This window comes from Ursus arctos, unplaced genomic scaffold (assembly GCF_023065955.2).
Source record: "Ursus arctos isolate Adak ecotype North America unplaced genomic scaffold, UrsArc2.0 scaffold_21, whole genome shotgun sequence".
In the NCBI taxonomy this organism is placed as follows: Eukaryota; Metazoa; Chordata; class Mammalia; order Carnivora; family Ursidae; genus Ursus; species Ursus arctos.
Window position 1 is genome coordinate 73,871 of NW_026622886.1, and position 19,646 is coordinate 93,516.

The 19,646-nt window shown below is 47.6% G+C and overlaps 1 protein-coding gene across 9 annotated transcripts in view; it reads left to right on the forward strand.

The window, feature by feature from the left end:
- PACSIN2 (protein kinase C and casein kinase substrate in neurons 2) overlaps positions 1-19,646 on the forward strand; it is a 127,393-nt gene that overhangs the window by 54,713 nt on the left and 53,034 nt on the right. Inside the window, exons 2-3 of one of the 9 annotated variants that reach the window (XM_044392377.3) lie at positions 9,391-9,562; positions 13,571-13,723. The exons of 3 other annotated variants lie outside the window; for them this stretch is intronic. The gene's annotated coding sequence lies outside the window, so the exon portion shown is untranslated. Of the gene's footprint in view, positions 1-596; positions 751-9,390; positions 9,563-13,570; positions 13,724-19,646 lie in introns of all 9 variants that reach the window. 5 more of the 9 variants (XM_057316161.1, XM_048217799.2, XM_026479478.4 and 2 more) reach the window with 5 other exon arrangements.

Here is a 19,646-nt window from a genome sequence, read left to right on the forward strand (position 1 = left end):
AATCCTGGGGCAGCAGCCCTTTCTGCCCACAGGTCCTGTCCCCATGCTTTAATAAAACCACCTTTTTGCACTGAAAAAAAAAAAAAAAAAAGATGGGTTCTTTCTGCATCTGTGTGTGTATGTGTGAGAGAGAGGAAAGGAGAGAGAGAATGTATGTGTGCTTGGGCATATAGGGCATGTGTGTGAAGTATCTGTGTGTATGTGTGCTTGGTAGTGTAATTCAAGTTAAGATAGTAACCAAGGCATTTTCTTTAGAGCTTCTCAGATAATGCTTATTATATATGGTAATTAGGTGTTTTATCATAAATGGAAATGTCATTAATTCTTCTTTGTATGGTAACTGAAAATGTTAATCAGGTAGCATCAGGAAAGAGAAAATATGTAAGAGACTTGGTTTTTGTTTTGTGTTCCTGGGGTTTTCTGCATGTAAATCCTGCTTACTGCTTACTCCAGTGACATCTGCCCTGTGGGCTGGAGAGACCAGAAGGAGCCGGACTAGGGACAGGCAGGTAGAGATGAATACTTACTGAGTACCTAGTGAATGCAGGCACTCGTTTATAATGTGTCATTTATTTTTATTTCATTTTATTTTAAAGTAGGCAGCTGCCCAGCTGTGGAGCCCAACACAGGGCTTGAACTCATTACCCTGAGATCAAGACCTGAGCTGAGATCAAGAGTTGGATGCTCAACCGACTGAGCCACCCAGGCATCCCAGTGTGTCATTTAAATGTCTCATAACGTCCCCATGAAGTAGGTTGACCATGTTTGTCCCCATTTTACACATAAGAAGAGTGAGGTTTAGGAGTTAAAATTTGCCCCCGTCACAGCTAGTTCAGACCTGCTCTTTTTCCCTGTTTAGGGGGACCTTTAGCTACTAATTTTGTGTTTGGCTGTAGCTCATTAGTTTTAGATTGTTGCTTGACAAGCGGGTTCCCTATTCATTTTTCCAAATTACTGGGGAGACCTTCATGTTATGTGAACTTTTTTAAAAAATAAAATCACTGTCAAATTAGAAGCCCATTGTCAGTTTGTCGTACCAGGTCCACACTGGCCCCGTAGCCTTCTCTGGAGCCAAATGCTCTGGCTTGTGCTTGTACAATGAAACGGAAGACTGTCCTGAGAAAGTGCCACCGTAGTTGAGTGCATAATACTTAAAAATCAAATCCTTTTGTGGTTTGCATGACTTTTTTTTTTTTTTTTTAACTTCAAAGGCATGTATTCACAGCACTGCTTAAGAAGTATTTGAGCAGTTTATTTCCTGACGGCTCTGATGAGCGTGATGTCTAATCGGTGGTTTCCCTCCTGTACTCGAGGAGAGCAGCAGCACGGAGCAGACGCCACTCTTCTTGCAGTATAATGAGTGACTCAGGCTGGCGACCTGGGATGGCGTGCCCTTCAGCACCTTGCCACTCTTTGGCAATTATCTCTCCCTCCTTAAAAGCCACAGCCACTTCCCAGGGCTCGGCCTCAGAGCCGGGGTGCCCCTGGGCTGCAGTTTATAGCCCTTCTCTTTGCTACACAGTGTCCTCTACCTGGAATGCCCTTCCCTACCTCTCCAGCTGCTGCTTTCCCACTGAAATGTCAGCCCCATGCACCCTGTGTGGACCGTCCTGTGTTTTGTGCTCCCACTGCGTTTTGTGCAGAATTCTCTCCTGGTACTTGGCCCCATGGTGGAGGTTCAGTGTCCATCAAGCCTGTGAGAAGGTGGATGCCTCTGTGATTGTGCCTGAAGTCTTGGACTGAGGCTGGCCCATAGTCACCCTCACTCTGGCAGCTCGCTGTCATCGAAGGCCCCCACGCTGGCACTGTGCCAGGTCTCAGACAAAGGCCATTTGATCCTCACAACCTCGAAGGCAGATTGGATTCCATGTTACAGAGAAACAGTATCAATCACAGACCTCTTAAGTATTTTGCCAGAGGTGACTGGGCCATTAAGGGGTCCTGCCAGCATGTCTCGTGAAGAATCCTAGACTCAGATTTCTGCGGCCTTTTAGATGGATGCATCCAGGTATGCCGTGTGCTTCTCTCCTGCTGTCCTCAGTTTGCAAGTGGGCTGCGGCCCCTCTAGAGGACGGGTGGTGCGCTCGGTCTGACTTAGAGGGAGGGGAGACCAAGTGCTCCGCTCTGCACAGGAAAAGAGGCAGCGGGGAACTGCCCACAGAGGCCCTTTGTGTGACAGGAAGTCCTACTTGTAGAAGGGGCTGCTCAAAGTGGAAGGGTTGAAAGAAGCTGAAGTGCTTGACCTGAGGCCACTCTGACTCATGCGTGTTGTTAATAATGCCCTTTGTTGAATCTTGGGAACCTGCTTCAACAGACCTTGGAGGCGGCCTCATAACCACGCGCTCCCGGCGGTCAGCGTTCCTCTTCCTCTCTTTCCCTATCATGTCTGTCCTTGGTGAATGCCCCCATTTTTCGCCTGAACAAAGGACAGCCTCCTGACCCATTCTATATTTTTTCCTTCTGCTTTTGCCAGAAGGCACTTTCTGTCTGATCGGGGCCTACGTGACTTTTCTTTTTTAGGGTTTAAGTATGTCTCTTGGGTTGCAAAACTTGCAGCTCAAGGAAGAAGTATCCCACTGGGCAAGTGCTTCTGATTGAGGGAAGGAATTTTCGGGGGAGTGTTTGATGTAGGTCCTCAAAGACTGGCACGAGGAGAGTGGGGCTGCACTCTCAGAGAGTTTCAGGGGGTAAAGATGAAATGAAGGTGCCTGAATCGACAGCCCAGTTCCCTGGAACGTCATTGCACACATTTCTTGTACCTGTGGTCGTCTGTCACTTGTTAAGTACTGCAGCTGGGAGGTAAGGACACCCTGAAGTGAAAGGGGAGGTGGTGGCGATGAGGAGCTGCTGTGTCCTCCTGTGCTCTCCAGCCCTGACACGGGCGGGGAGTGAGAGGAGCCGCAGACTTCCAAGAGGGTGTGTGTCTGTGCGTGTGTGCGTGTGCATATATGTGTAAAATCCTGCTTGTGTCAGGGCATTCTAAGATTATGTTCTAGTAACACCGCTTCAGTTTTGGGCAGGCACTTTTACGTGTTGTGGCATAGCTGGGGCTCTTTGCTGGGTTGACATGGTGGCAAATCAATGAGTGCTTGTTCTTTAGTCCCATAAAGTGAGTCTTTGTGGAACGTGACTGCCTGGGCCATCGATCGAGAATTCGTGAGGCGGAAGCCACATCTGTTGAGTGTGTTTAATCTTGGGTAATAGATGCTTTCTTGAGATTTTGGTGACCATAGGTCATAACGCTTTTCCACATTTAGAGTGGTAGAGTGGTAGAACTTTGGAACTGCAAAGATCCTTACCATGTAGCCCACCTCCACACTGTGGAGAAGGGAGAAGTGAGTGTGAGGAGGGTAGGAGTGGGACAGATCCACAGATGACTACAGCCCCCTCCCCAGTCATGGGATGCTACCTGGGGCAGGTGACTTGGTGGCTCAGCCTTTGTTTGACCACAAGTGAAATGAGGCCTCCTGCAGACTTGATATGAGTGTGAGTGACCACGTGTAGAATGGCCCAGAGCGTGGTAGGCACACAGCATGTTACTCCTGTCCCCAAGTCAGGAGCCAGGAGGGACCTGTGATGTGTGCCGAGTTCTGGCGCAGGGTGTCTCCTGCCCTGACAGGTCCTCAGGCTTTATTATCTTTCTCCATGCTTCACTCTTCGAATGCCATGGACTTGGGGCACTTGTACTTCTGGATGCCCTGCCCTGGATTATATTAGATATATACTTCATGTACTCTAATATATACTCACACTAGTTCAAACATTTAAACTCACACTGCAGGTTGTTGGCTGTGGCTGGATGAGCACAGTGTGACTGGAATGTGGTGGGAATGGTGAGGCTGGAGGGGGCGGTGGCTGGAGCTGGGAGGCCCTGCTGGTCATGCTGAGAAGTCTTGGGGGGGTTCCAAGTTGAAGCATAACCTAGTCTTCTAAAAGATATGTCAACCGCCATGGCAGCATCATGGAGGATGAAAGGAAAGGGGACCAGACTTGTATGCTGTTAGTGGTCTAGGCAAAGAGGGTAGTGGCCTTACCAAAGGTAGCCATCGTTGTGGGGGTGGGTGAAGCAGGAGGATTCAGGAGGGACTATGTTGTCAGGACTTGGAAACTGATTACATGTGGTGAGGTCAGTAGGGGGTTGGGTGTGGGAAGAAAAGGAGTTTCTGGTTTGTGCAGCTGGGTGAATGGTGGGGGACCATTTCCCGATGTGGGAAACCCAAGGACTGGAGTGGGCTTAGGGAAGGTAGGAAATGATTTGCAGGGACTGTGTGATGGCCTAGCAGAGGTGTCCAGAAGGCAGTCGGATGCATGGGTCCGGGCTTTTGAGCCAAAGATGCAGATCAGGGGACATGAGGTGAAAAGGATAATTTGATATGTGGGAATGAAGAGCTTGCTTGGGTACAGTGTGCTACTAGAGAGTAGGGTCTGGGTCAGAACCCTGAGGATCGCCAACATCTAAGGCCTGGGCAAAAGAGAGGGAGAACAAGCAGGAGGGGCAGTGTTGTAAACACTGGGGGTGTGATTGTAGGAGGAGAGCATGGGCGGGGTGGTAGGGAGGAGAGGGCAGGGGCACTGAGAAGACCTGAAACTGCCATGGGTTTTACACTAGGGAGCCTGGGAAATAGCCACAGCCTGCACCAGATGGTCTTTCTAGTCTGATTAGTTTCATCGGAGACGGGAGAGGAAGCTGCAGGCAGAGAGATGAGTGGTCAGCTCTGGTAGGAAGCTTGGCTGCGAGAGGTGACAGGGGGAGGAAGCAGGACGAGGGGCCAGCCTTAGACAGGGGTGTGAGTGGCGAGGCCGGCCTGTGGGCCCGTGGCCTGCTTGCCCATGCTCTGTGAGAGGGAAGGGAGATGGCCAGGGAGGAGGTCTGCAGGAGCCTTTGTAGGAGAGCTGGGGAGAGCTGCCTGGAGACAGCCAGTGAGGAGGACCCCCCTGAGGCGGTGTGACTTCTCTGCAGCCCCCAGCAGACTGCTTGTAACTGTGGCAGAGGCAGCGTGTCGGGTAGAGGGTAGTGTTTTCACCAGGCAGGTGTGGTGGTGTTAGTGCCCGTGGTACTGTGAGGGTAAGAGGGTGGAAGACTGGGCGCCGGCCAGCCCAGGATGGAGGAAAGAGGAGGTGTGGAAATGAGGAGGGTTTGTCTGATGAAAGACAACTCAGTATTGCTGCCCTTTGAATTTCTGTTGAATTTTTCCATTAATAGGAATACTAGTCCAAAGGAAGACACATGATTTTTATAGTTACGGAAGGAGGTTCTGTGGTTACAAATAGGAATCAATTGAAAGTAAATACTGGAGAGTAAACACTGAGAAAGTGTCTGGGTGTCCGAATGATGAAAGCTTTATTGTGTGTCCACTGCTCTCCTGGGGATGTTAGCACCTACCAGATAAGTGAGGCTGTTGGACAACCTCCCAGGGGCCCGGCCTTGTCTCTCCCTCTGTACATCACTGACAGGTGGCCTGCCAGCCTGTCCTTGAACTTCAGTGACAATACCGAGGATTCCTTCCCCGTACTGGAGAGCTTGAATTTTAGTGAGTCCTTTGTGTAAAGTCATGACCCATTCCCTTGAAACATGAATCCAGGTTTGTTGTGTGAAGGAAGAGATGATTTCTCTTTCCACAGTACAAATACATGCCTCTTAAAATGCACATGTTAAAGTTGTTTCACCGAAATAAGGAGCACTCAACTCCATCACCACATGGTCTCCTCCAGCCCTTGTCACCCGACTTGATGATTTGTTGGCTTAGACATTCAGTCACTTCGCAAATATTTGAGCGTCTACTGCATGCTAAGCACTGGGGATACAAAAATGAAAACACGCAATTCTTGCCTTTAAAGTTCACGTGTAATAAATGTCTCTGTGCTGTTTCACTCAGCTTTTTCACTTATACCCAGTTTCAAACATAAAATGATTCACCTACTTGTCCTTTAAAATGGCTGTGTGGTGTCCAGTATGTCCATTCACCATTGTTTTCTCAGTTTGTGAGCATTGACTTGTCTCTAGTCTTTGCTGTTATAAATATCACTGGGATGGACATTTTGTTCAAGCTATTTTTTTTCTTTGAGTTTATTTGCTTGGGGCATATTCCCCAGGGTGGGACTGCTGGGCCAGAGGTTGATAACTCCCTTGTTCTGCATTTCCAGATTTTTCCATGAAGCCTATCAGCAATGTTAGAGTACATTGTATTTTCCTATAGCACCACCCAAACTGGCATTGTCCTTTTAATTTTTCTTATTTTTACAAGTTATTTCAATTTTTTAAGGAAATTGTGCTTTTTTCCCCCCACACAGTAATTTGTTGTGTCAGATTTGGCTAAGTTAAGCTGCAGTAACAAGCGATCCCAAAACCTCGGGCTTAACATAATAAAAATGTCTTCATTCTCTCTGCATGTCCCTTGTGGGGTGTTGGGGGTGCAGCTCTGTACAGTCACCTTGGGGCCAAGCCAATTCGGGAGATTTCCCTTTCCTGTAGCTGCAACGTGATCCTTCTCGATGGATGACGGGCAGGAAAGAGAGGGCCCCGTACTTTGAGCAGGCTTTTCCCTAGGCGTGTGGTCTAGCTTAGCAGGCGGAGCTTCTGTGAGCATTCCTGTCTGCGCCCCAGCCGTCCTTTCTCCTGTGTGTGCATCTCTGACAACTTCTTAGTGCAGTGGGTTAGGGTCCTTGGGCTTCTTATGAGTCCTTAATGTATTCTCAGTAATAAGATCTTTATCAGTTGTGTTGAATCCATTTTTCTTTCTTTGCTTTTCACATTACATTTTATTTTGCAGAGGTTTAAGTAATTACATAAGTCGGGCACATCCATCTTTTTTTCTTTCTTTTGTTTCTTTAATATCACAAGTTTATCATTTTCCCTTTCCTTTTCTTTCTTTTCTTTTTTTTTATTTTTAAAAGATTTTATTTATTTATTTGACAGAGAGAGACAGCCAGCGAGAGAGGGAACACAAGCAGGGGGAGTGGGAGAGGAAGAAGCAGGCTCCTAGCAGAGGAGCCTGATGTGGGGCTCGATCCCAGAATGCTGGGATCACGCCCTGAGCCGAAGGCAGACGCTTAACGACTGAGCCACCCAGGCGCCCCCGTTCTTTCCTTTCCTTCCTTCCTCCTTTCCTTTTCCTTTTCCCTTTCCTTTCTTTTCTTTTCCTTTCTGCATGCCTAATATGGGGCTTGAACTCATGACCTTGACATTAAGAGTCGCACACTTTACTAACTGAGCCAACTAGGTGCCCCTACAAGTTTATCATTTTCTTAAAGCCAGAGAATAAACTATTTCTTTGAGTTGCTTAAAATAGATTTTTATTTGCCTCCAAATGAGACTTCACCTCCTCCCACTATATAGTGTCAGGTGGTTTTAATCCAAGTTAACTTTGGTCTTTGGTGATACCTGTTTGTTCTGTAACATGAAAGAAATCTGAGCAAAACAGTGCAACACCTCTTCATGATAAAAGCACTCAACAAAGTAGGACTAGAAGGGAGCTTCGTTGGCCTGATAAAGGGTACAAATGAGAACCCATTGGGTTGGGAAAGGAAAGACTGAAAGGACAGGGATGTCTGCTCTCGCCACCTCTGTTCACATTGCCCTGGAGACTCTACCCAGGGCAGTGAAGCAGGAAAAAGAAATAAAAGGCATATAAATTGGAAAGAAAAAAATAAAACTATCTCTGTTTGCAGATAGCATGTCCTTGTATATAGAAAACCCTAAGGAATTCACTAAAACTATTAGAACTAATATCTGTGTTCAACAGAATTGCAGGATATTAAAATCAATATATAAAAATAATGGTGTTACTATACACTAGCAACGAATAATCCAAAGAAGTATAAAACTCATACACTGAAAACTGCAAAACATTGTTAAGAGAAATTAAAAGTGACCTAAGTAAATGGAAAGCTATCCCACATCCATAGACCGGGAGACTTGATGTGGTTAAGATGGCACCACCCCCCAAATTAATCTACACACTCCGTGTGATTCCTACCAAAAATCTCAACTGCCTCCCCTCTTTTTTTTGTTTGGTAGAAATTGATGTGCTGATTCTAAAATTCTTATGAAAATATAAGGTACCCAGAATAGTCAAAATAGTTTTGAAAAAGTAGAACAAAATTGGAGTACTCACACTTCCTAATTTCAAAAATTTCAAAAACAAATCTATAGTATTTAAGACAGTGTGGTATTGGCCTGTAGGGTAGACCTATAGATCAGTGGGATAGAATTGAGAGAACAGAGTTCAGCTCTTCTATGGTCACTTGATTTTGGATGAGGGCACAAAGCCAATTCAATGGGGGGAAAGAACAGTCTTTCAACAAATAGTTCTGGGACAACTTGATAACTACATATAAAAGAATGAATTTGGACCCCTGCCTTATACCAAATATAAAATTTAGCTCTAAATGAATCAGAAACCTCAATGGAAGAGCTAAATCTATAAAACTCATAGAAGAAAGCAGACACACACCTTCCTCACTTTGGGTTAGGCAGTGGTTTCTGAGATATGACAAGGGAGAAAAATAGATAAATTGGACTTTATCAAAATTAAAAACTTTTATGCTTCAAAGGATGCTGTCAAGAGAGTGAAAAGACAGCTATAGAAGACAGAATAGAAGAAAATGTTGAAAAATCCTGTATCTGGTAAAGGACTTGTGCCTAGAACAAACATATAAAGAACTTGATTAAAACTCAGCAACCAGGGCGCCTGGGTAGCTCAGTCAGTTAAGCGTCTGCCTTCGGTTCAGGTCATGATCCCAGGGTCCTGGGATTGAGTCCTGCATCAGGCTCCCTGCTCAGCAGGGAGTCTGCTTCTCCCCACCCCCCGCCCCCGAATGCACGCACTCTCTCTCGTCAAAATAAATAAAACCTTAAAAAACAAACAAAAAACCCCCAGCAACAAAAGGACAAATAACCCAATTAAAAACTGGGCAAAGGATCTGAATAGACACTTCTCCAAAGATGGTATACAAATGGTCAAAAAGCACATTAGTCATTAGGGAAATGCCAATGGAAACCACAGTGGGGCATTACTTCACCCCCACTAGGATGGCTATAATAAAAAAAAAGGCAGCCACTGACTAGCGCTGGTGAGGATGTGGAGACATCGCAACCTCACCCACTGCTGGGGGGTGTTAGGCGGTGCAGCCGCCTTGCGGAACAGTCTGGCTGACTGGTGGACGTAACTTTCGAAAACGGTTCCTCAAAAAGCTGGAGAGTTGCAATATGACCCTGCAATTCCACGTCTAGATATCTACCTGAAAGAAATGAAGACATATGTCCACATAAAGAGTTGTGCATAAATGTTCGTAGCAGCATTTATAACAGCCCCAAAGTGGAAATAACCCATGTGTCCATCAGCTTGGTCTTGGATAATCACTTTGTGCTCCATCTGTGTGACGGCCCAGTATTCTGTGGTGGAAAGGTACAGAGAGCCGATGCGTGCTTCGGCGTGGGTGCTGGGTGCATCTCGAAGACATCGTGCTGAGTGAGAGAGGCCAGCCGCGAGAGGTCACACGCTGCAGGAGTCCATTGATGGGCAATGTCCAGAATAGGCAGATCCACAGAGACAGGAAGTAGGTGAGTGCTTGCCTGGGGCTGGGGGTGCGGGGGTGGAGTGACTGCCAGAGGGTACAGAGTTGCTTTCTGGGGTGATGAAAGGTTCTAAAACTGACTGTGGCGGTGGTTGCACAGCTCTGAACACACTAAAAAAACCACTGTGTACCTTTTACGTGGGAGAGTTGTGTGGATTGTATCTCAATTTAAAAAATAGGGAAACAGCAGAATTTCAACTACTTAAACCATTGCCCCTCCCACAACCTCTTCTGGCCAAATCATATCATTCCTTTGTATGTTCTTGAGATGTGTTTGGGTCGTTGTCATTTGTATAAACAAAACATTTTTTTGACCCTCCTAAGTTGTGAATTCCAGGAATAAACAGAAAGCCCCAAGGCATGGGAGGAGGAGGCAGAGGCTGGGGTTGCCAGCATGAAGGGAAGGGACTGGGAGGAGAGAAGACCAGGGCCTGGCAGGTGCCCCATCTTCAGGCCTTGCTGACCTCCCTGTCCTCAGTGTGGAGCTGACATTGTCGTGGCACCACTCCCTTCCTAACCCACTGACCTTGGTGACTCCTTGTCTGTACTCCTCCCTTCCTACATCTGTTCAAGGAGGAGTGGATATCGGAAGAGTGCCCGTGGGGCTGTAGGCCCCCTGCACAGCACCCAGCACCAGGCACCCAGCCTTTATCCTCACTACCAGGAGCCGGTGTCATTTAGTCAGCAAACGCATGCACATACCGACCCTCTGCTGCGCGGCTTCTGAGTTTCAAGGTGAAGAAGATAGGGCTTGCCCTTGAGCAGCTCACAGTCTGATGATTTACTCTGCAGTGCAGTGCAGTGCATTTCATGCCTTCCTTCATTGCAAGGAAGATAAAAATCTGTTTTGGGAGTAAGCTGCTATCTGAATTACCAAGCAGTTAAGAAGGAATTTGAGTTCTTATGCCAGCACTTTCTTTCCATTTGGTGCTGGTTTTGACTGTGTCATAGATGACTGTGTAATAGGTAACACGTGTTGGGCTGATCACAAGCGTCGGCCTCCTGGAGCCTCCTCGCCTTGGGAGGAGCTCCCCTGGGGCAGGCTGCGCTGTGCGTGCGCCAGGGGGAAAAGGCCCGCTGAGAAATCTAGTGATTGTGTCTGGTGGCGCAGTCCCACATTCATCAGTTATCAAACGCCTGGCATCTGCAGATGCCATGAAAATGCAAGCTCTAGGAAGGCAGGGGCTTTATCTTGCTCACTGTGATCTCATGCAGATCTCAAGATCTGTGTATTAGTGAATGAGGGAGTGAGGAGAGGGGCTGATGGCAACATGCTGTGACACTGTTGGTGCAGTGGTCAGTAACCGTCCTTCGGTCCCCCCAGTGCTAGGCAGGGCAGGGAATGGGTCTCTTAGTAGGTGGGGAAGCTGAGGCTGTGCAGGTCAAGCCCCCATGAGCACTAGAATCGGGGCTCTTGCACCGGAGTCCTCCCGTACATTCTAGTCCCATTCCAGCCTGGAGAGCAAAAGCCGTTCTGTTTCCCATCAGTGTTCCACGTGGGAGCGTGTCCCGGCCCTGCTGCGGGCTGGCCCTGATGGGGACTGTGGGGAGGGGAGTAACTGGAGTCCGGCTAAGCCTGCTTGAAATCATTTTTCTTTCAAATGTTGGGATTCTTCCTGTACATTTTCTTGCACTGCTGTTTGTATTCTCACATTAATATCAGACTTGCAAATGTGTCATTTTTGTCCTTTTTAAAGTAACTTTTTTATTTTTAAACCTGTGGAGTACCAAGTCAATATTTAGCTTTGGGAAATTTTCAGCCTGAGCCTACATGTTCCCAGGGTGCCTGCCAGCAGAGGGAAGTCTCCCAAGTATGACTGCAAAAAATCAGTCCCAGACACGGACCTGTCAGCTGACATGTTTCCATTGCATAAGAAAAATTAGTTTAGGGGACATGGCTAAATGCTCTTTGCTCCAGCTCCTCCTTAAATTGTGTGGGTGAACTCACAGCTGATGGGCTGGCCTTAGACCAGGTGACTTTGGGTCTTGCCCGCCTTTGCTGATGATTCTCCATAACCTGAAACTTTTTAACTCAGAACAGGAAGAGCCAGAGGGGGCTGAAAATGACCAGGAGGGGCGGCCATCCACTTGTTTTCTTTGAGGAATTAGGATGTAAAAGACACCAGGGGTAAAGCATAGTCATTTTAAGAGTTATTACAGGACTCCACATCTAGTATTTTGAAATACTAATTTCTCCTATGGAAAAGTTTGTCACCTTTAACCGTCTAGATCTAGTTCAGACAGTACCTCCTCTCTCGCCTAGTCTTCCCTTCACCTGTAATCCTGTCTCATTTCTTTTTTTTTTTTTAAGGTTTATTTATTTTTAGAGAGTGGGAGGGGCAGAGGGAGAGAGAGAGAATCTGAAGTAGACCCTACGCTGAGCATAGAGCCCAATGTGGGGCTCGATCCCAGGACCCCAAGATCTTGAGCTGAGCTGAAACCAAGAGTCGGCCGCTTAACCTACTGTGCCACCCAGGTGCCCTATACTGTCTCATTCCTTGAGCACTTGTTTTGGGTTATACATAGATAAAAGGGCAGAACCCTGCCCTCAGGGGATTCCTCACGGAGTAGAAGGGCTTCTGTGAACCTCACAGATGGCACTTGGCCGGACTCCTGACTCTTAACTTGGCTAGGCTGGTGGGAGGAGATGGTGGAGCCTAAAGGACCCTGGGGAATTGCCAGGTGGCCTGTTGGGGCCATGCGTGTCTGCTCTCGTTGACACACAGTACACGCTCCGGGAGCCCTTCCTAGAGGAAGAACTTCCTTATCCACTTCTGAAGCCTGCTTGGTGACAGAACAGCATATTTTAAGATTTGAGTTCACTTCCTGTAAGATAATCGGAAAGGAAAGGTCAAGCCTTTTAACACCTCCTTTCATATTCCAAAGGTGGAGGCTTTATTGAGCATTTTCAGCATCTGGGGCTTTCCTTTCTTCTTCATGCCAATTTTAAGAATAAAATAAACAGACACACCTTTCTCTGGATCCTTCAGAACCATCTCAGTTTTCATTCTTAGGCTTTAGGAATGCACTGCTGAGTATTTGCGCTTCATATCTTCTGCTCCTGGTGAGTCCAGGAAACAGTTTAGAAACTAAACCCCTAGTGCAGATCGAGAGTGAGGGATTTCAAGAGACCCTACCTGTGCTTACCTAGAGTGACTGCTTGCCGTGCTTCGAAACCCCGTACATCCTGCTTGTGTCAAATGGCATCAGTGCTTAGTGCTGTCGGTTTGAATCTAGCATTTAGCAAGATGATTTTGTTTTACTTCGCACAGGTGTGGGCAGGAGATGGTGAGGACATGATCTGGGGCCAATCTGCTCGGTGAGAAGAGGGGAGCCTTCTGGAAGTGGGGGTCCAGGACCACTCCAGCAGGGCGGAGAAGCTGCTCTGGCTCATGTCTCTCCAGCTGGCCCCAGACAGTGTGGGACCCTTGGTGGTACTGGACTTTCCTGCCTCTTGGGGCTGTGTGGGTCAGTGGAAAGGGCTTGAGGCCCACGTCCCTGCTTCTTACCCACAGTGGGCCTTGGACAAGTCTGGGGCGGTGGGGAGAGCTGAGCTTGGGAAATGCAGGGTGCGGTTGTTGCCGGGCACATGCTTGTAGGACCGCTGAGCCAGAGAACCTGGGCAGGGGGGCAGGGATGGACACTGGTGGGATCAAAGTTGAAAGAGTGAGGTCATTTTGTTTTACGCTCAAGATTCTTTCAGAACTCCTGCGTCGTCGCTTCTGCTGCTGTCTCCCTGGTGGCGGCCACTGTCCCTCTCACTGGGCGGCACTGCAGCGGCTCGCCGTCCCCAGCTGCGCCAGGCAGGCCTTCCTGCCTTCAGACTCGAGCTTCCTATTGCCACGTGCCTTTCCCCTGGAGGCCCTCGGGGCCTTCAGCTTTGTCTCAGGTGTCACCTGTTCAATGAGACCTTCTCTAGCCACTCTGCTTAAAAGCTCAACCTCCTTTCCGCCTTCACCCTCATCCCTCTTCCTTGCTGTGTTTCTCCATGTAGCAGCTACTCTGATTTATTCTTCGTCAGTCACTTGCACTAGAACGTGACTCCATGAGGATGGGGCTTTTCTTCTGCTCCAGACCCTGCTGGATTCCCTAGCACCCAGAACATAGTGTGACTGCAGATATCAAGAGAATGGAAAGCAAACAACAGGTGGGTAGTTACCATTGTATTCGCAAGGGATATATGTTAATTTAATGAAAAGTAAAACCCCCTTTTGATTACTGCTTTTATTTAATAAAAAAAAGTCCTCTTCATTTCTCGTTTTGACACAAAATGCATAATACACATTTTCACTGCAGACTCTGAACCGGTGCCAGCCCCAGTCCATCCTGTGCCTGCACTCCCAGGCTCCCTTAGCATGTCCGAATCTCAATAAAACTTGAAGAGCACCTACTTTGTGAACAAGGAAACTGAAGGTCCAAAGGCTAAAATACTAAGTTCAAGGTCATTCTGCTCCATCTCATAAGATTTGCACCAGAGCTAAGAAAGGGAACCAACATTTATTTTTTGCCACATAGGAGACACGCACATCCTTGCATTTTCTAAGCTAATCCTCCTTAAGAAGCCTGCAGGGTGCTCATCATCATCCCAGTTTTATGAGTGGTGTATCAGAGGCACAGAGCAATGATGTGATTTGCTGGGGCACACAGCTAGTAAGCCTCAGATGGCTGAGTCAGTCCCCTTCCTGGCCAGTGCTCTTGGGGACATCCCTGGAGCCCCTCCTGGGATGTGCAGGGCATTTCCTCCTTAGCTCTGGTGGTGGGCATGTAGAGTACACTTTCCAGATCTTCTGTGTGATGCAGCCGCTGGTCAGTCACCTGTGTTTGCCCTGGCTCAGTGTGTTCCAGTTTTCCTGCGGTGAGTGTGTTCTCAGGTTGACCTTTGTCTCTGTAGGCGACACTTTCCCCTGCTCAGAAGCTGGTGTGTGTTTGAGTGGTTCTCCTGGGCTTTTGGTAACAAACTACATTGAAATCTCAGTGATTATGGGGCTTGATGAATAATTTATGTTGCAAAAGATCTTAAAATTAGCCCTAAACAAACAAAATAAATTTTGAGATTGCCTAAGTGCAGTTACTTCATTGAAACTGGTCACCAACTGGCAGCAAAGCTTTTTGCAAACAAGTTTTTCTGGTGCTCTGACTCCAGAAAAAATTGTAGATGAGCGTGTAGTATGTCCAAATCAGGTCTTTGGGCACATTGGAAGAGCGGCAGTTTGCACAGGAGAACAATTATTTTCACATGGAAAAGAGAGAAGGGCTATAGTGACAAGGGCAGGGGAGAGGGGTGACAGGCTAGGAGACAGGTCCTGGGCTAATGAGGAGTAACACAGATACCACAGGACCGAGATTTCCTAGAAATTCACTCCCTGGCTCCATTCTTCCTTCAACGACGGTCTCTGAGCAGCTAAAGCTGCTGTGACAGGCACCAGGCTACCCCAGGAGCTAACAGCCTGGTTGGGGAAATAGGGATATAACCAAATAATGGCACCGTAGAGGAGCTCTCCTGGGACAGTGGTGGGCAGAGGGTCATTGCTGTGATTGGGGGCGCTCCTCAGAGGAGGTAACACTCAAACTGGGCCTTGCAGGACAGGTAGGAATTGACAGGGATGGACAGCAGGAATTGACAGTCTCAGGCAGCAGTGTGCTGCACCTGCGGCTGTTCAGGGCCTGGCAGGAGGCTGAACCTGTGGGTCGATTCCATCCGTGGTCCCAAAAGGGTCTTGCGTATGCAGCTGCCACATGAAAAGGTGTATAAGTGTAGTTAGAGGACATGCAGTGGAGATGGGGCTCAAGAGAAGGAGGTGGGGGCGTGCACACAAGTGAAGAAAGGGAACGGTGGTCACATATACAAAATGCCTTGAAAGGTTGTACATTAATGATAGAAGTTGTGCTGTAGTTCTTTACCACATGTACTAGTACTTGAGCACTCAGTATAGCGCACTCTGGGGCCTCAGTTATGCTTTTTGAATTTATTTTATTAAATAAAGCCTTATAAGGCTCAAGACAATTCTCTCATCATGAATATACATTTCTGTGCTCTCATCAAACTCTAAAACATATACGGTCTTATTCATATCAAGTTGCTGGTAAAATTAGAGAAAATTTGCAAAGCTTCTTTTTACTTTCTTTGTCTCACGTTTCTCCAATAGGGAAAAAGACTGGGAGACTGTCAAAGAACTGGCTGTTCTCATAAGTATTTGAGGAGAACAGTGTGAGTCATTGTAGCTTTTTGCTGGTATTTTAGTATCCGGTTTATTTTTAAACAGTTTTGTGCAACTGGAGTTTCTTCTGTGGTTTCTGTTACCATGGCTCCATAATATTTCCTCAAATCTGCTTGTTCATCCTTTCACACACTTCAGCATCAAATTTACAATTCCTTAGAATCAGAATATCTTATTTATGATATCCAAGAATGTTTCTCCAGCTGCAATAGCATTTTGCTTCAGAGTGGAAAAGTTAGTTGTTTTTCCCCCATCAGAGACGTTGGGAGGAGAGAGGGTGTGGTTCTGTGAAGGAGGATAGTGTAGTAAGTGGGGGGTGGGCAGGGGCTCTTAGGAGGCTCCCACTGGAGGTCTAAGCAGAGGACCAGTGTCATCTGTGGGGAGCCACTTCCCTTTTGGATCCCACAGTTGGGGATACAGGTTGGGCACGTTGCCATGTTTGCTTGGGACATGCTGGCATGGGATGTTTTTGGCCCAGATATCCAACACACTCTTGGTTCTTGGTTCTCCTTCAGTGTGAGTGTATGTCCTCTCGCTCTATTTATTCACTTATTTTTAGACTTATTGAGGCTTCCACCCTGGGAAGGGCTCTTGTTTTTAAGAATCTGTAGTGAAAAGAGAAACAGTGCTGGTCCTCACAGTCAAATGCCCTCTCTTTCTGGCATTTAGGATTATTCATGGAGATCCTTTCCTGCATTTCATCGCTTTGAGAAATGTGTATTTCTTAAAGGATTGTTCAGAATTTAAAAGAAAGTTCCAGAATAATACAGAATCGTAGAGATAGTTTGTTTCCAATCTCTTAAAGTCTTTGCCATCTTTCACGTTTTAGGGCTAACCAGTTTTCCTCTGACACATAAATGTGGTATCAGACTGGGTTCCGGGTGGGGCGCCTGGGTGCCTCAGTCCATTAAGCGTCTGCCTTTGGCTCAGGCCATGATTCCAGGGTCCTGGGATTGAGCCCTGCATGGGGCTCCCTGCTCATCAGGGAGTCTGCTGTTCCCTCCGCCTGCCACTCCCCTTGCTTGTGCTCCCTCACTCTCTCAAATAAATAAATAAAATCTTAAAAAAAAAAAAAAAAACCCAGCTAGGTTCTGGGTATGTGTTTGAGGTTCATTATAGGGGATAGTCTGGCCAAGTGTTTTGAAATCCTATAAATACAAATGTTGACTCAATGATAGAGCAAGTCCTAATACTTGACAATTTACAGTGTATTGTAACTGACTGGGCCTTTGGCTCCTAACACAGTTGCTTCCTCTGACTCAGACAGGACCCCTTTACAAACAACAAAAACAAAGCTGTGGTTCCGGGTACTCTGGAGGCTACCCAGGAGGCTCCAGGGGAAGGTCTTCTAACTATACAGACTGGTAATGTAGAAGAATTTACTTTTTAAGAATCACTGAAAAATTAAGTTCTGCTGTCAGCTCAAGAAACATTTTGTGGTTAATCATCTTAGGAGTCTTTTTCTTCTTTTCCATATAATCCAAGAGATGTCAGTATGTGGTTTCGTGAATGAAATTGTTAACAACAGAATGTTATTTTTTTTTTTTAAAGATTTTATTTATTTATGTGACAGAGAGACAGCCAGCGAGAGAGGGAACACAGCAGGGGGAGTGGGAGAGGAAGAAGCAGGCTCCCAGCGGACGAGCCCCATGTGGGACTCGATCCCGGAACGCCGGGATCACGCCCTGAGCCAAAGGCAGACGCTTAACGACTGCACTACCCAGGCGCCCCAACAACAGAATGTTATTGTCAAGATCTTACAGATCTTGTAGGGTGGTGGTGGTGGGAGGTGGGGCTGAATGAGAGAGGATGGTGAGGGAGTCTCTGAGGACCTCTGGGCAGAGGGCCATATGGTGCCAGGGAGCTGGCCATGCAATTATCTTAGGGAAGAGCATTCTGGGGAGAGGGAACCGCATGTGCAACAGTCCTGAGGCAGAGATGAGCTCAGTGCGTTTGAGAAACCGCGGGAATATCATTGTGGCCAGAGCAGAACAGGGCCAGTCAGTGAGGGAGAGTGGAAGAGGGCAGGCAGGGGCCAGGTCGTGATGGGACTTGTGGCAAAGGCAAGGCGTTAGGGTTTAACTCCAAGTGTGATGGGTGTTGAGCAGAGAAGTGACATGATTTAAGTATTTTAAAAGGTTGCCCTGGGGAGACTAGAAATTGAAAGGGTGGATTTTCTGATCTACCTAACTTTGGGCTTCCCTAAGAAAACATTAAACTTTTGTTTGCATTTTAACTTTGGAGTTTTAGAGTTATTAATACCACCTGCATTCCTTGTATTTGGGATTCTGTGAAGTTTTCTGGGCTCTTTTTGAAGAGAGGTATTATGTAAGTAAATAACACTCTGGTGGTTAACAGTAGTAATAACAAAATGATCTCTGCATAGTCCTGTCGATTTAAAAATGTCCCTGTTAATAGTGCATAACATTGTTCTCAGCCCAGCTAGCAGCTGGAAGATTGTAAGTTATGAGAAACTCATCAAGTTTAAACCACATGGGGATTTTTGTATAGAAATGTGACCCCAGTTCCTCCTTCCTTCCTCACTGTTCCTGTTTCAAGGTGGGCACCCGGCCATGCTGTCTAGCCCTCTGAAGACTGGGTGCTCTCATTGACACCGACTAGCATGTGCTCCCTTCCTGCCCACCCATCCCACCCCTGCCCTTCTCTAAGGATTCTTCTGTCTGGGGCACCTTGCCCTTACCCTTGTGCACCTGCCTCATTCCCATGGGTTCCTCAGGACTCCGCTCGTGGCCCCTGGGTAGCCACTGTGCGATTCTGGGCTTCCTCAGCCCCCGGGGGAGAGCAGCTACTTCCACTCGTGACTGAGGTATTCCATCCGGCCACAAGGCCAAGAAGTAATCGTCAGTATCAGTTTTCCTTTCTGGATGAAGAAACCGAGGCTCAGAGAGTTTAAGTAATGTACCCATGGTTATCTAGCTGGTGTGCAGCAGGGCTGGGGTCATGCTTAGTTCATTCCCCCTCTCACATATCTCTGCCCTGTTTATGTTGGGCTCCATGCCCAGCTCTGGGGTACACCTGTGAGCAAGCCAGGCAGGGGGTATGGGTTTGTCTCCCCCACCACCCTAAGCTGTTTGAGCAGGCGTGCTTCCAGAGCAGGACTCCTGCACAGGTGCTCAGTGAATGCTGAATGAGTGAATGTCTGTCTGCACGCATGCTTGTTGACATTGTATCCTTATTGGAGTCCCAGCTGGAGTGTTGTCCCTGTTGTGCCCCCAGAGTCATGCTCACATTGTTCACCTCTGCCTCTTTTTGGAGTTTTCCACCACCATGTCTCACCCAGGGAGACAGTGTGGCCTGGCAGCTAAGAGGCAGGCTCTGGGGCACCTGGCCCGGGTTTGAGTCCCAGCTTTGCCACCTGCTACCTAGGTGGCTTTGGTCAAGTTCTTGAAACACTTGTGTACCTCATGCCTTCATCTGTAAAATGGGGATGATAGTACTAGCTGCCTCACAGGGCTGTTCTGAGAATGAGTGGTGCCTCGCACCTAGGAAGCGCTCAATAAATGTTGGCCGCTATTGTGAATTCTGCTGTCTGATGGGGATAAGAACTGAGCCCCACTCAACTCTGAGGGCGCTGTCAACCCCCCACCACACTTAGCATGGTGTCTGGCACTGAATCAGGGCCTAGTACATGTCAGATGAGGGAATGTCCAAGGAAGAGTTCCACCCACATGGTGCATCTGGGGGCTGTGGGGCTGTGAGGCCCTGACCCTGTGAGACCCTTGTGAGGAACAGGACTGCTGGGACAATGGTCAGCTTTTGGCCCTGTTGTCCTGGCCTTTTCTCCTGCCCATCCCAAGTTTGACAGCTTCCCTTGACTTGTCCTCCTCCACT